Source organism: Bidens hawaiensis, unplaced genomic scaffold (genome assembly GCF_021521415.1).
Source record: "Bidens hawaiensis isolate Kalapana, Puna unplaced genomic scaffold, B.hawaiensis_p1.1 tig00048895_1, whole genome shotgun sequence".
Lineage (NCBI taxonomy): Eukaryota > Viridiplantae > Streptophyta > Magnoliopsida > Asterales > Asteraceae > Bidens > Bidens hawaiensis.
The window spans coordinates 35,167-47,647 of record NW_027498735.1 but is presented as its reverse complement, the minus strand read 5'-3'; the positions used below and the strand labels follow the sequence as shown (position 1 = coordinate 47,647).

The 12,481-nt window shown below is 31.5% G+C and overlaps 1 pseudogene across 1 annotated transcript in view; it reads left to right on the top strand.

The window, feature by feature from the left end:
- The first annotated feature begins 564 nt into the window (after nt 1–564).
- The window catches only part of LOC143597703 (uncharacterized), a 32,479-nt pseudogene continuing 20,562 nt past the window's right edge, over nt 565–12,481 (top strand). Inside the window, exons 1-2 of the transcript XR_013146978.1 lie at nt 565–767; nt 2,263–2,270. The product of XR_013146978.1 is annotated as an uncharacterized LOC143597703 (transcript). The remainder of the gene's footprint in view (nt 768–2,262; nt 2,271–12,481) is intronic.

Genomic DNA, 12,481 nt, shown 5'->3' with positions numbered 1-12,481 from the left:
TTTAAATGTTAAATTGACCTACATGAGAGATGAGGAGGTGGAGAATAATACCAACTCAATTAAACTCCAAGACCCAGGAGTGCCGCTTTTATCAATTCAAATTGGGAATTTTAAACTGATCGGGCACTTCTAGATCTTGGAGCATGTGTGAGTATCATGACCGATAGTTTATATGATCAGTATGATATTGGCCCATTAGAAAGGGTAAACACCACCGTGGTGTTGGCGGACCAAACTCATACACTTCCTCGGGGCATGGTGACTAATGTAATGGTTCAGGTGGAGAAATTTTTCTACTCAGTTGACTTTCTTGTACTTGACTATGCTAAACGTGTGAATAATACACAACCACAAGTCATATTAGGTAGGCCATTCCTTGCCACAGCACATACGGTAATTGATTGTGCTAAGGGGATATTGGAAATTAAGTGTGGATATTGTGATAAACGGTTACCATTGTTTAAAAATGATACTAACCATGTTGTTGACAAGTGTGAATCCTTGAGAAAGGATCACACAAAAGAGAAATGTTTTGTGACTGACAGGAATGAGCTAAGGAGTAGCATGAAGGTGAAAGGATGGAATGAGATGTTGCATGGAGTTAAAGATGGTGAGGAAGCAACTACAAGAAAGGGAAAGAAGACGAAAAAGAAAGAGGTAAAGAAACCGCGAGAAGAAAATGAAAAATGGCAGGATCATGGTGTGCCAAAAGGTTGGGAGGAATCTCTTGAGGAGCGTGCTTATAACGAGAAGGCTGCACAGGACAGGCCAGACGCCCACCTTGAATGTCATAAATTTTCAAATGGGTGGTATTTGTACATTTTGCATATTTTTAGTTTGCATTTAATTTCACTTTTTATATTACTAATTGTATTTTAAGCGTACCATCATACCAAAAGCTAAGTGTGGGGATACTGCATCGGAAAAGCTGGGATTTTGATACGTTCGGTAAGTTTTTTTTTTAGAAAACGAAGTTTCAGTTAAGATATCAAGAATTCTTTCATGATCTTGTTGTGGTTAATCCAGGTACGTGTATATTATGTTGTAACCGAACTTTGTGGGTGTTGTTCACTATAAACCCTCACGAGACCCCACTCGTCCTCCCGGGCTACCGGGAGATTTACAGGGCTTGTTGCATATGCTAAATGCAATCATGATTCCTACGAAAGTGAGTTAGGTCTTTTAACGTTTTAACTTGTTTAACTAAATTTATTATGAAACGACTTAATTTGGCTCGGTAATTGTTTTAATAAAATTAACAGAAAATCATTTTCATAACTCTTAAAAGACCTATGTCTTACACTTGTGAGAAGCTTACTTCTACACGTCTTGAGATTTTGCAGGTTCAATTGTTAGTTTGGTAATTGGTTGAGACGAGAGTATACGAGTGTTTATGAGAGTTCGCGAACAGACTGGTCCTCTTCCAGTCTCGTTGATATCAGGTGATTTCAGTTTCATAATTTATTTTGTTTTTGTAGTTTAAATGTCAAAAGTGTAATTGTATAACTGCTAGCAGAACCATCACTTTTGAGCCCCGAGTTTTTAAATTGCTTAACAGTCAAAAAGTCAATTTCAACCCCGTCCTTCAAATGTTCTTTAATTATTTACCAATTTCAACATTGAGAACAATGTCAACCTCAAGTGTGGGGATGGGGGGAAATTTGAAAATTTTAACCCGATAGTACCTCGAAGAGTGCTCAGAAACCAAAGTTGTTAACTGTTAATTATTGCCATTAATGCCAAGTTATAGGTTTCTGGTCATGGTTGGTTTTTCAGCTTCTCGTTAGTCTTACTCACAAATGTTTTCATAACGAGAAGTTGAAAATGGGGTCATTTAGGCGGGGATAATGAGTCATGGGGACAGGTACACATGTTTATATCGACAACCTTATTCCTCCGGTACGTGTGTGAGTTGACCACATATATATAATACACATATAATATATAGTACACACATCTCATTTGAGTGCTTTCATCGATGTTCATGGATTACGGGATCGTAGTTGGAAAAATGAAAAAGTGATAGAGGTAATTAGGTTAAGCCTCGTCTGGAAGAGTGAGAGTGTGGGTACTGGGGGGTTGGGCCTCATACATTATACATATGAGCGTGGGTAATGAGAGGGGCGGGGGGGGGGGGGGGGTTGGTTCCCTTAGAAAACATTTCTTGGACCTATTTTTCATTTGATTAACCCCGACATTATATAACGAGGCGATCCGGCTTAATATGTTTCTTTGTATTTGTATTTGTTTTTGTTTTTGTAGTTACTTCAGTATTAAGCATCACGTTTATCATGCTTAAAAAAAAGTTGTATGTTTATATTCAGTTACGTAGTTAGTAGTTTGTTTGTGTCAAAAAAAAAGTGTGAATTCAGTATGTATGTTAGTTTTGTTTATTTAAATTCAGTATGTATGTTAGTTTTGTTTATTTAGAGGTTTTGTAATAAGCCGGGTCGGATCGTTTGAGCTACTTAAAAATTTCTCTTCCACACCCTTACACCTAGCCCTGTTACAACCCTTTTTAAGTCCTCTTGATTTGCATTTGTGTCAAGGTAGTTTTATGGATGGATACCTGTTTTTGAGTGATATTGAGAGCAGAGTGATACTAGCACATCTTTTGCTACTCCAGATATTATACCGAGAGGAGAGTTATTATACTATGAGGGGTATGAGTATGTGTGCCTTAACCGGAAACAAAGTACACTTGTCTGGGCGGCCATACTGTTTTTATTATAGCACTTAACCGTACTTGTGGGATGTCAATCTAGAAAGTGTCAGTCTGGGAAACTGGATATGACCTTAAACCTTACTAGTATTAATGGCGATAATCTACATACCTATGATAGAGGTTGATGTTTGCTTTAGAGTTTGCTTGAGGGCAAGCAAAAGATAAGTGTGGGGATATGATGGTTGGTTAAATTGTATATGTTTTAGTTCATTTATTATTTAGTTTTAATCGTTTATTTTAGGAACTTCGATACTTCATACGTGCATTATTGGATTTCAGGTCACAGGCATTAAAGTACTCAATTTGGACCTGTAGTGACACGGAATGAAGACCCCGGATGTCCAGCACGCGAAACGAGGATTATTAATAAAGTTTGCTGATGACAAGGCCCATCGCGATACGCGATGGGCTTGCTTGAGGACCCATCGCGTATTGCGATGGGATTTAAAATGATGTTGACTTTCTGGTCCATTGCGATACGCGATGGACCAGTGAAGACCCCATCGCGTATCGCGATGGGGGGTGCAGACGGGAAAATTTGGTTTATATCAAACTTTTCATCAAAAAGAACCCTAACTCGTTTTAGACGACCGAAGGTGATTTCCAGCAGCTCCAAGAGGCGATTTTCACCATCCTAGCTCGTGTCAAGACTTCACACATGATCCATATCATCCGTATTCTAGATTTAATGATGTCAATGCTCGTCTAATCTCCTAGAATCGCACCCGGGATGTATAGTTTGTAATCTTTATAGTTTTTCTCAAGTGATTAAGAACATTCTTGTATGATTATTGATGTTTGGTATTTCTGCGTATTCAATCGGTTTAGGTTTACGTTAGTCTGAACAATTTGTTACCAGATGCTAGATAATTGATCATATGATTGTTTGATTAGATTGAATACGATAAAACATATAATTGCCCTTAACTGAGTCACACTAGCAAGGACTGTTTGATAACCAGTGTCATGTGTAAAGTGATTGTTGATGTCTAGGATTTTGTCTGATTGAACAGTCTGTAGTTAATCGTTAATTATTAATCTGTTAGGTTGCATGAGATAACTGTATGTTGCTTACTTGAATTCCCGGGTGTGATTTGCTTTGTTAATTGCTTGAAACTCGTTTACTTGCTTGTTACTTAATTCTCTAAATTCACTTTAATTGCTTGTGTGATCAACACTAAAACCAGTTACTTCATAATATTAAGTCTGTACACGAATTACATTGACCACATACTCCGGGTGAAATGATAACTTATTTACCCTATCTACCTAGGTTATTTAGGTTTTTGCATGACTCAAACGACGGTCATCAGGCACCAATTAATCGTTAATCCTCACTTCACTGATTAATTTTGGGCTAGTAGGCCAACTAGTCGGTCAATGGTCAAATCCAGCCAAAATCTGATGGTTCTGACTAGATTCCGACCAAAATCAGCGGTTTCAAGTGGATTCTGGCCAAAAGATGTTTGTGTATGTATAAAACTGAAAATTATACATTAAAGTCCGATCTGATTAATCTCTAGTCTCCACCTCACAGCCTGACTAGCGATTTTTACAACACTGGTCAAATATATGTCGTGAGGTCTAATTCATTTAGTAGTAACTTCACCCATGCTTAATTATGAGAATATAACACATGTGTGGAAGTCGAACCCGCCTATGTCAAACATAAGAAACCCTTAGGTGAACCTAAGATAAAATCTTGACAACTACACCAAAGTGTAATAAAAAATATATAATAATATATATTTATATATGGCCATTATAATCATTTATATTATAATAGATCAAAATATTAATTATACCTTATTATATATTAGTTTGGTAAGTGTTGATGCACCATATTACCTATAATTAACTAATAAAGGGTTTCCCCTTGGGTGTATATATAGAGAGAATAATAACATCATAACCTAATTTCACACACATACAATTTTGTGTGCCTCCTCTCTCCTAAACCGGGTTCCTCTCAAAAACCCTAACACCATCTTTAACTATACACCCTAAAGGGGAACTCGATCAAGCTGACAACTATGTCGTCTACATCCATACTCTGCTGCAATTACTACTCTCTATGCTGTAACAGGTTCATAGGTTTAATATTTATTATGTTTTCTATTGCTTACATGCAGAACTGATCAACATGTGGTATCATAGCGATGTCGATTAATCAGTTATTCATGTTTTTCCTAAATCTGGAATTAAAAACGAAAAACATGAATTTTGATTAAAACCCTAATTTTTTCGGTTTCTTTTTTTCATGTTTTATTACGAAAACAATATATGAAACTGTTTAAAATCGCTACAATTCATATTTAAAACTCTAATATATTAGAAATTTGTTAAAAATATGTTAAGATTTCGATTCCAGAGAAAACTGACTAAAGATTCTTCGAAGATGTTCTTCATGTTCGTCATAAAATTCGAAGAATCATCCTTATTTTGGATGAATCGTAGGATTAAAATGTGTTGTTTCCAATTTTGATTGATTTTACCTATTAAATTTTTATTTTTGAAACATGATATAGTTTATCAATAAAAGATTTTGAAATCTTAGATAAATATAACTAAATCATATTAATTAGGAAACATAATAAATCCATAAAATTTTGAATTTTTCCATCCTTATCACAAGTTCTAAGTTTGCATATGGTTTTTGAAATAATTATAATAATAAGATAATTTTAAAAGAACTCACGTTTTATTCACCTAAAGTTTTCTTTTATTATTATTATTTTGATAAATGGAACTTGATTTTAAGAGAATAAATTCTATGTTTCATAAAGTTCTTTAAGGGTACTGAAGTTTAATTTCAAGAAAACCCTATTTTTCATGAACTAAACTTTCGTGAACGTAACTCATGCAAACTATTTGTGAACTATTATTGTGAACCAAATTATTTTTTCCAGGCTCCACCCCAAACCTCACAAACCCAGCGAACTTATCGTCGAGTTCGATTCACACTAACAAGTGGTTTGCTATTAATTAATTAAATGTTTTGTAAACCCTTAAATCTTATAATTCTTTTTCTACAAAACATGAAAAGGCTTGACTTGAATGAACTTTTGATGTATCACTTATGCCCAAAGGTGATGTGTTACATTTACCATATTATTCAAGTCTAATTGAAAGCTTTTGTTAGTTTTTGCATAACATGATACAAATGTCTCACTTCTGCCAAAAGGTGAAGTGTTACATTTTTATCTAGCAAAACTAGCTCGTGCATAATTAAAATAGTTGTCTCACTTCTACCAAAAGGTGATGTGTTACAATTGTTTTGCATACATACTTAAATAAATTTTAATTCTGTCCAAAGGTGATTTATTTTTTGTTTAAGCAGAACTTTTAATTATAGTCTGTTAGTTTGATGTTAATAATAGACATATCACATCTTCAATAAAATATAATGATCTTCACATTAATGATCCTTCATTAATCTAATGATCATAAATATGTATTATTTTAATATCTCATAATATTACTCACTATAACATTCTTCTATAAATAGCGATCTCATCCAAAGCATCACTCTAATCTCAAAAACACAATTGAATTTTGTCTCATAAAGAGTTTTAATAACATTTAGCTCTTCACAGTTTTAATTATCCATTAAGACATGCTATGACTATTCTACTGCTCTTTCTAATAACAATCACTCTATTGAAAACTAGAGCATAACAAATGGAATGAGTCAATCATAATGTCTCTTATGATAATGATAATCAAGAACTTATTTAAATAAATGTTATCACTAGAGTTATTCTTGATTTAGTTTTTCCTAAGACTAATCAAAATAACTCATATGATTCATGCATTCCTTCTAAATTCTAACTATAAGGTTAAATGGTATCGTTGAATACATCATAATGTACAAAACCATAACCCATAAAATTAAGGGTTTACATATGAAAATAAGTACAATTTTATAGTACATTACATACTAAAATTTTCAATAGTACAATTTGGTGCCTTAAGAATCAACTATAACACTCAGAAGTACCAAAGAAAAATGAGTGTGTTTATCAGCAACATATGTACAAGAAAAGAAATGTCTGGTATGGGAAATAAGATGTTATTCAACTCACACCACTAAAACTTAAAAGAGGATAATTATAAGGTTCATAGACAAAATACAAGTATTACTTCCAGCTTCAAGTTCTCTAAGGATAAGTCTCGTTGCAAATATACGTCATTATATTAGGCATAAGCATTACAAGACTATCCATAATTCAAAAGAACAACCGGCTAAAACTGATAGTTGTATTGATGATATTTAAGTCTGCTAATCCTAATATTCCAATTAACACATTGTAGGTTGAGTCTAGTTCTATAAGTTTCTTTACCGATATCAACAAATAACTAACATGAGTGTCAATGACAAAATATAAATGTTAAGGGTATTATAACCATTATAGACTGTTTTCTAATTACGCTTTATGATACCTTAGATATTTTGGAGATTAATCAGAATTTAATATCAATACTTAAGCTACATTATGATAGTTATAAGGTTTGCATAGCCAACATAAAGTCACTTTTACCTTAAATTCTCATATATTTGCTATCAATATCTTGACTGAAACATTTATAAAATAGAACCAGATGATACTATATATTTTCAAAACTTTTGTTATGATGCAAATAAAAATTTAACAAAAGAGAAATGAGACCCATAAAATTCATCCATTAAAATCAAATTTCATGAGAAATCATGACATGGTTGATGAGGGTAATTTTTCATGATCTCATTCTTAGTGATTTTAAATCATGTGTTGGATGTCCTAAACATTACTTGGCTTAAAAAATAAGTATGGGTCCACCAGAAGTTATATTTCACGTACATTCATGGAACTTATTCAAACCGAATATTCATACATAATTTTTTTTATCATTTAAAAGGCTTTTACTTGTATACGATCTATCTTCTATGGTCCACAGTCTTAAGAGATCCATTCATATATACTTAATACGATTTCTTCTAAATATGTCCCTAAATTTATTATGACATCTGGACGTTAATGAAATTAAATCAAGTCTAACATATATATGACAGATTCCCACATCACGTACATCATTGAAATTTCTCTTGTATTTTTCCTAGAGATATTAAAGATCAGTAGGAGCCTTAAGTGTCTCAATCATACTTCCACGATTTGCAAGAGGTGGGGGAGTGAAAACTTGATATTATCTCAATTACACCTCTTTTACAAGACAATGCTCCATCCCAACACTATTTCATCAAAACATATCTCTTTATAATTTACTACTACTCTTACAAAAGTTTCATTGTTTCTTAAACGTGGGCAAATTCAGATTTCTTACTAAACTAATCCTCACCAAGAGAAACTACAACAACTTAAATAATTTACTTGTTTCTTTGTTAGAATCTATTGGTCTTTAAATATTAACCCTAAGCATGCTAATTTTCGAAAGGCTTATAAGGTAAGTGGGAGCAGTAAAAGTCCTTATAATGACTTGTAAGAAGTACAAGAGGCGGGGGGAGAGAGTCATTAAATTTTACTCCGAATTTCACTCCGATTACACCTCTTCTACACCATACTACACCAACTCTTACACACTTAGAAATGATAGTAACCTAACCAAGAGCTAATCCTTAAAACCGAGACTTTTAAAATTACCCAATAATCAACTCAGAAGGCCATCTAGGTTTTAAACCTACTAAAATTGATGATTATGTAACCTTCCCAACTAAAGTTGAAATGGATGTTTGAAAGTTTAATGATCCTACCCCTTATAATTAAACCATTAGCATCAATCATAATTGACTCCATAAGTCAGGCTAACGTTTTGAGATTTGGTTGAATCACCTAAGAGTGTTCATAACTAAAGTAAATTCCAATACGAAACGTTAAGTCGGTAAGAAGCACGATTGATTGTAAAGGTTATATTCAAGGATAAACCAATTATCAAATAATCTTTTTACCTATATTACAAAAGATTTCTTTAAGGATCATTATTGTTCTAGTAGCTTATAATAGTTAAGAGCTACATTAGATGAACATTAAAACAACTTTCCCTAACAATAGGCTTATATATTTATATGTTCATAAAACAACCTAAAAGTTTTAAACTGAAGGTCAAAGAACATTTAGTCTATAAGTCAATAAAATCCATATATGGGTTAATGCAAACATCAAAATGTGATGAAATCTTTATTCAATTATTTTCATCAAAAATCAAGTGGATTAATGTACCTACCTCAAGATGAGTGAGCAAGGCCAGCCCGTTAGTATAACAAACCCAAACTAGAGTTTTGGACCTCCAAAAATTTTAGGCCCTCATTTTTTAATAAACTTATTGACGATATATACAATAAATAATAAGTTGATATGTATACTATTATTGCTATTCTAGTGTGGTGGTACAAAAGTGATTTTTGTTTACGAGGCGTCCAGGGATCGACTCCAATTTCCCATTAACAATATATTTTTTTTTGTAAAGGTTCTTTATTTCTTTTTTTTTTCACACATAAATTCATATCAAATTAATTCAACTTATTATTTATTGTATATACCGTCTATAAGTTTTTTAAAAAATGGGGGCCCAAAACTTATAGGGATACAGAATATTTTACTAGATTTTTTTATTTTCTTTGAGTCTTTAATTCCTTAGAGGGATACACAATATTAATTCAATGGTTATTTTACTAGATTTTATTAATCTTAAATAAAAATTGAATCAATAATAACCTGAATATGTTTTCAATTATAGAAAAAAAAATCTAACTCTAGAAGATGAAAATTCTAAATTTTATTATTAGTAATATAAAGACACTCATTATTTTTTTAAAAATTAGGATGATATATAAACATTATATTTGTACATTTTTATGTTTAAATTTTCCATGTGTTGTCACGATGTTTTTATTATTTCAAATCAAGTTATTTTAATATCGTGTTCCAACACATGTTTATTGGTTTTTTTTACAAAAATATATATATAATTAAATATTTTCAAGCTTATATTATTCAATTGAGTTAACGATACTATTTTTTATGTTTAACTTATTAATTGAATTAAATGTGGTGCAAAATAGCAGCAACAATAAAAGATACGAATCAATTTATTTTTTTTAAGGCCCCGACTTTTTAAGCGTTTAGGACCACCAAAATGGTTGGGCCGACCCTGTGAGTGAGAACAACTAAAAACAAACTTGTCCTTATGTAGATGACATTCTTCTAACAAGTATATGTTACATATGTCAAAGCATTGTTCACACATACTTTGATATTATAGATCTCAGAGATATTTCTTACACGTGTAACATACAATATTGCTCTACTTTAGAGGATAATAGGATCACATGGATTATTTCCTTATGCTTCAATAAGTAGAAGCCTTATATAAGTTCAAGTATATACTCGTTTAGAGATTACTCAAAATTGCAACACACTATATATGTCTAGTTAATGTGAAGCATCTAAAAGAGTACTAAGATATCTTTAAAGGAAACGAATGACCATAATTTAAAAGAAGACGTGAGAATTCAAACTGGTAGATTACTCTAAACTTTGTCATATTCAGAGATAAGAAAATGTAATTTTCGGGATATATTTTTATGGCAATAGATAAATCTATCTCATGGAGGAGTCATAATGAACTGATAATAACAACCTGAGTCATAATGAACTGATAATAACAACCTAAGTCATAAAATGTTGTTGAATATTTATTAACAACCTAAGTCATAACGACATAATATGTTGATTAATTATAACATTATTGTCAATAAATGTTGTTGAATATTTATTAGTGGACTCATAAGTTTATTAGTCTCCATATAAATTATATATTGAAGACTTATTGTGATAAAGTTAGCTTCCATGTTTTCTCAAACAATAACAATTTGAGAGGTGTTGCATTAAATTTTGATATGAAATTAATTATTTGTTTATGAACGAATTGGGGAATCTAAATTTTCATATCGAATACATTCATGATATGCTTAAGGATCCTATAACTAAAGGTCTAACACCCATAAGTATTATGAAAGCGCTTATAATCATGAGGGGTTTATTGATGACCATGCACAATTGCATATCGTACTATGAATGAATAACTATTAATTTTCCTTGTTAGTTTTGATTTTGTATGTCTCTTAATATGTTCTGCATGCATAATGACATATAGACAAATTATTATACAAATCAAAAGTTTGAAGGGCTTACTTGAAAATTTTGATCATAACTACTTAGGTTTTAAATAAGGACTGCAGTATGATTAATGGGGTCTTGAGCTGATGTTCATTTCAATGACTATATTTCTCTGCTCCAGTTTGATTTTAAAGCTAAAATGAGTGTTAACTCCTGATCAGGCTTATCTAATATTCATAATAAATGAGTACTCGGCCAAATTGGAGAATATAAGAAAAAATATATAATAATATATATTTATATAAGGCCATTATATCATTTATATTATATTAGATCAAAATATTAACTATACCTTATTATATAGGGGCATTTACATAGATCCCTTTACTAAGCTTAAAAATTACATATTTCCCCACTCCATAAAAATCAATTACATATTTCCCCTTAATAAAATGAGGCTTTTATTATTTGGCTTTCGGGTTTTGTGTTTATTATTTGGCTTTCGGGTTGTTACGATGATTTGAATATATTTTAAAGTTTCGAGTTATTTGGGTTCGAATGATATTGGATTTGGGTTTAATTAATTCCAAACACCCCCATAATATGAGGCTTTTATAATACAAAACCACAAAGATGAGAATTTTAAATGACTCAATGATATAACTAGAGGATTTAAAAAAAACGGCTAAAACTTAGTTTATTTATAAAAGAAAACTCAAATTAGTTGTGTAAAGTATTTTAAAATAATATATAACAAACCTAAATAAATAAATGTTCAATATTTTTTTGCCAACTACAAATTCAAATAAAGTGAAAGTAAGAGCTCTAAATAATGAGACCAACTATAAATTCAACCAATTAAACTACTCTACTAATACTTTGATTAAAAAAAGATTAATAAAAACTGTTTTTTGCCAATTTTTGTTTCAATACATATGTACTCTCTACCGCATCCCCAAACGGTTCTCTAAAGTGGTTGTTTCGTGTTTAACCTATTTTTAAGCAGGTTTGTATTTGGAAAAAAATATACACGGGTGGTTATCGTGTTATGTTTGTGTCTAGCACCATATGTAATCGTGTTTTATCATGTTGTGTCTAACATGTTAATTGAGCCCAGTTCCACTCGCGGATTTAATCAACTAAATGTGTAACGTATACATCACATGTACCAAAGAGCCTTTAGTCTACGTCACATATACCCTAATCTACCAAAGAGCCTTTAGTTTGGGAAACACAAAGAAATTGAATAAAACTTTGTTAGAAGTGACGATTCAAGTTTTGTGGTTGGCAAAAAAAAAATGTAATGCATTCGTTTGGTTTTGAACTTGGATTTGTCTGTTTGAAATGATGTTTACTTTTCGGTCAAAATTATTAGTTTGTATTAAAACATTTACATGGTTAATGGTTATAGGGATTAGATCTGGTAGAAACCATGTTATCTATAAGAATGGTGAGAACAAATCTGGTTCGTTTATTTTCTTAATCTATGGATGAAATTTATGACACATCACCAAAACTAACTTAATTACAATTTCAAAAGGACATTAAGGGTATAACCGGAATTCCAAAATAACTAAATTCCAAGAAAATAGCATATCATTTATAGTCTCGTCAGTTACAAAATATAAAGACAAATAAATTT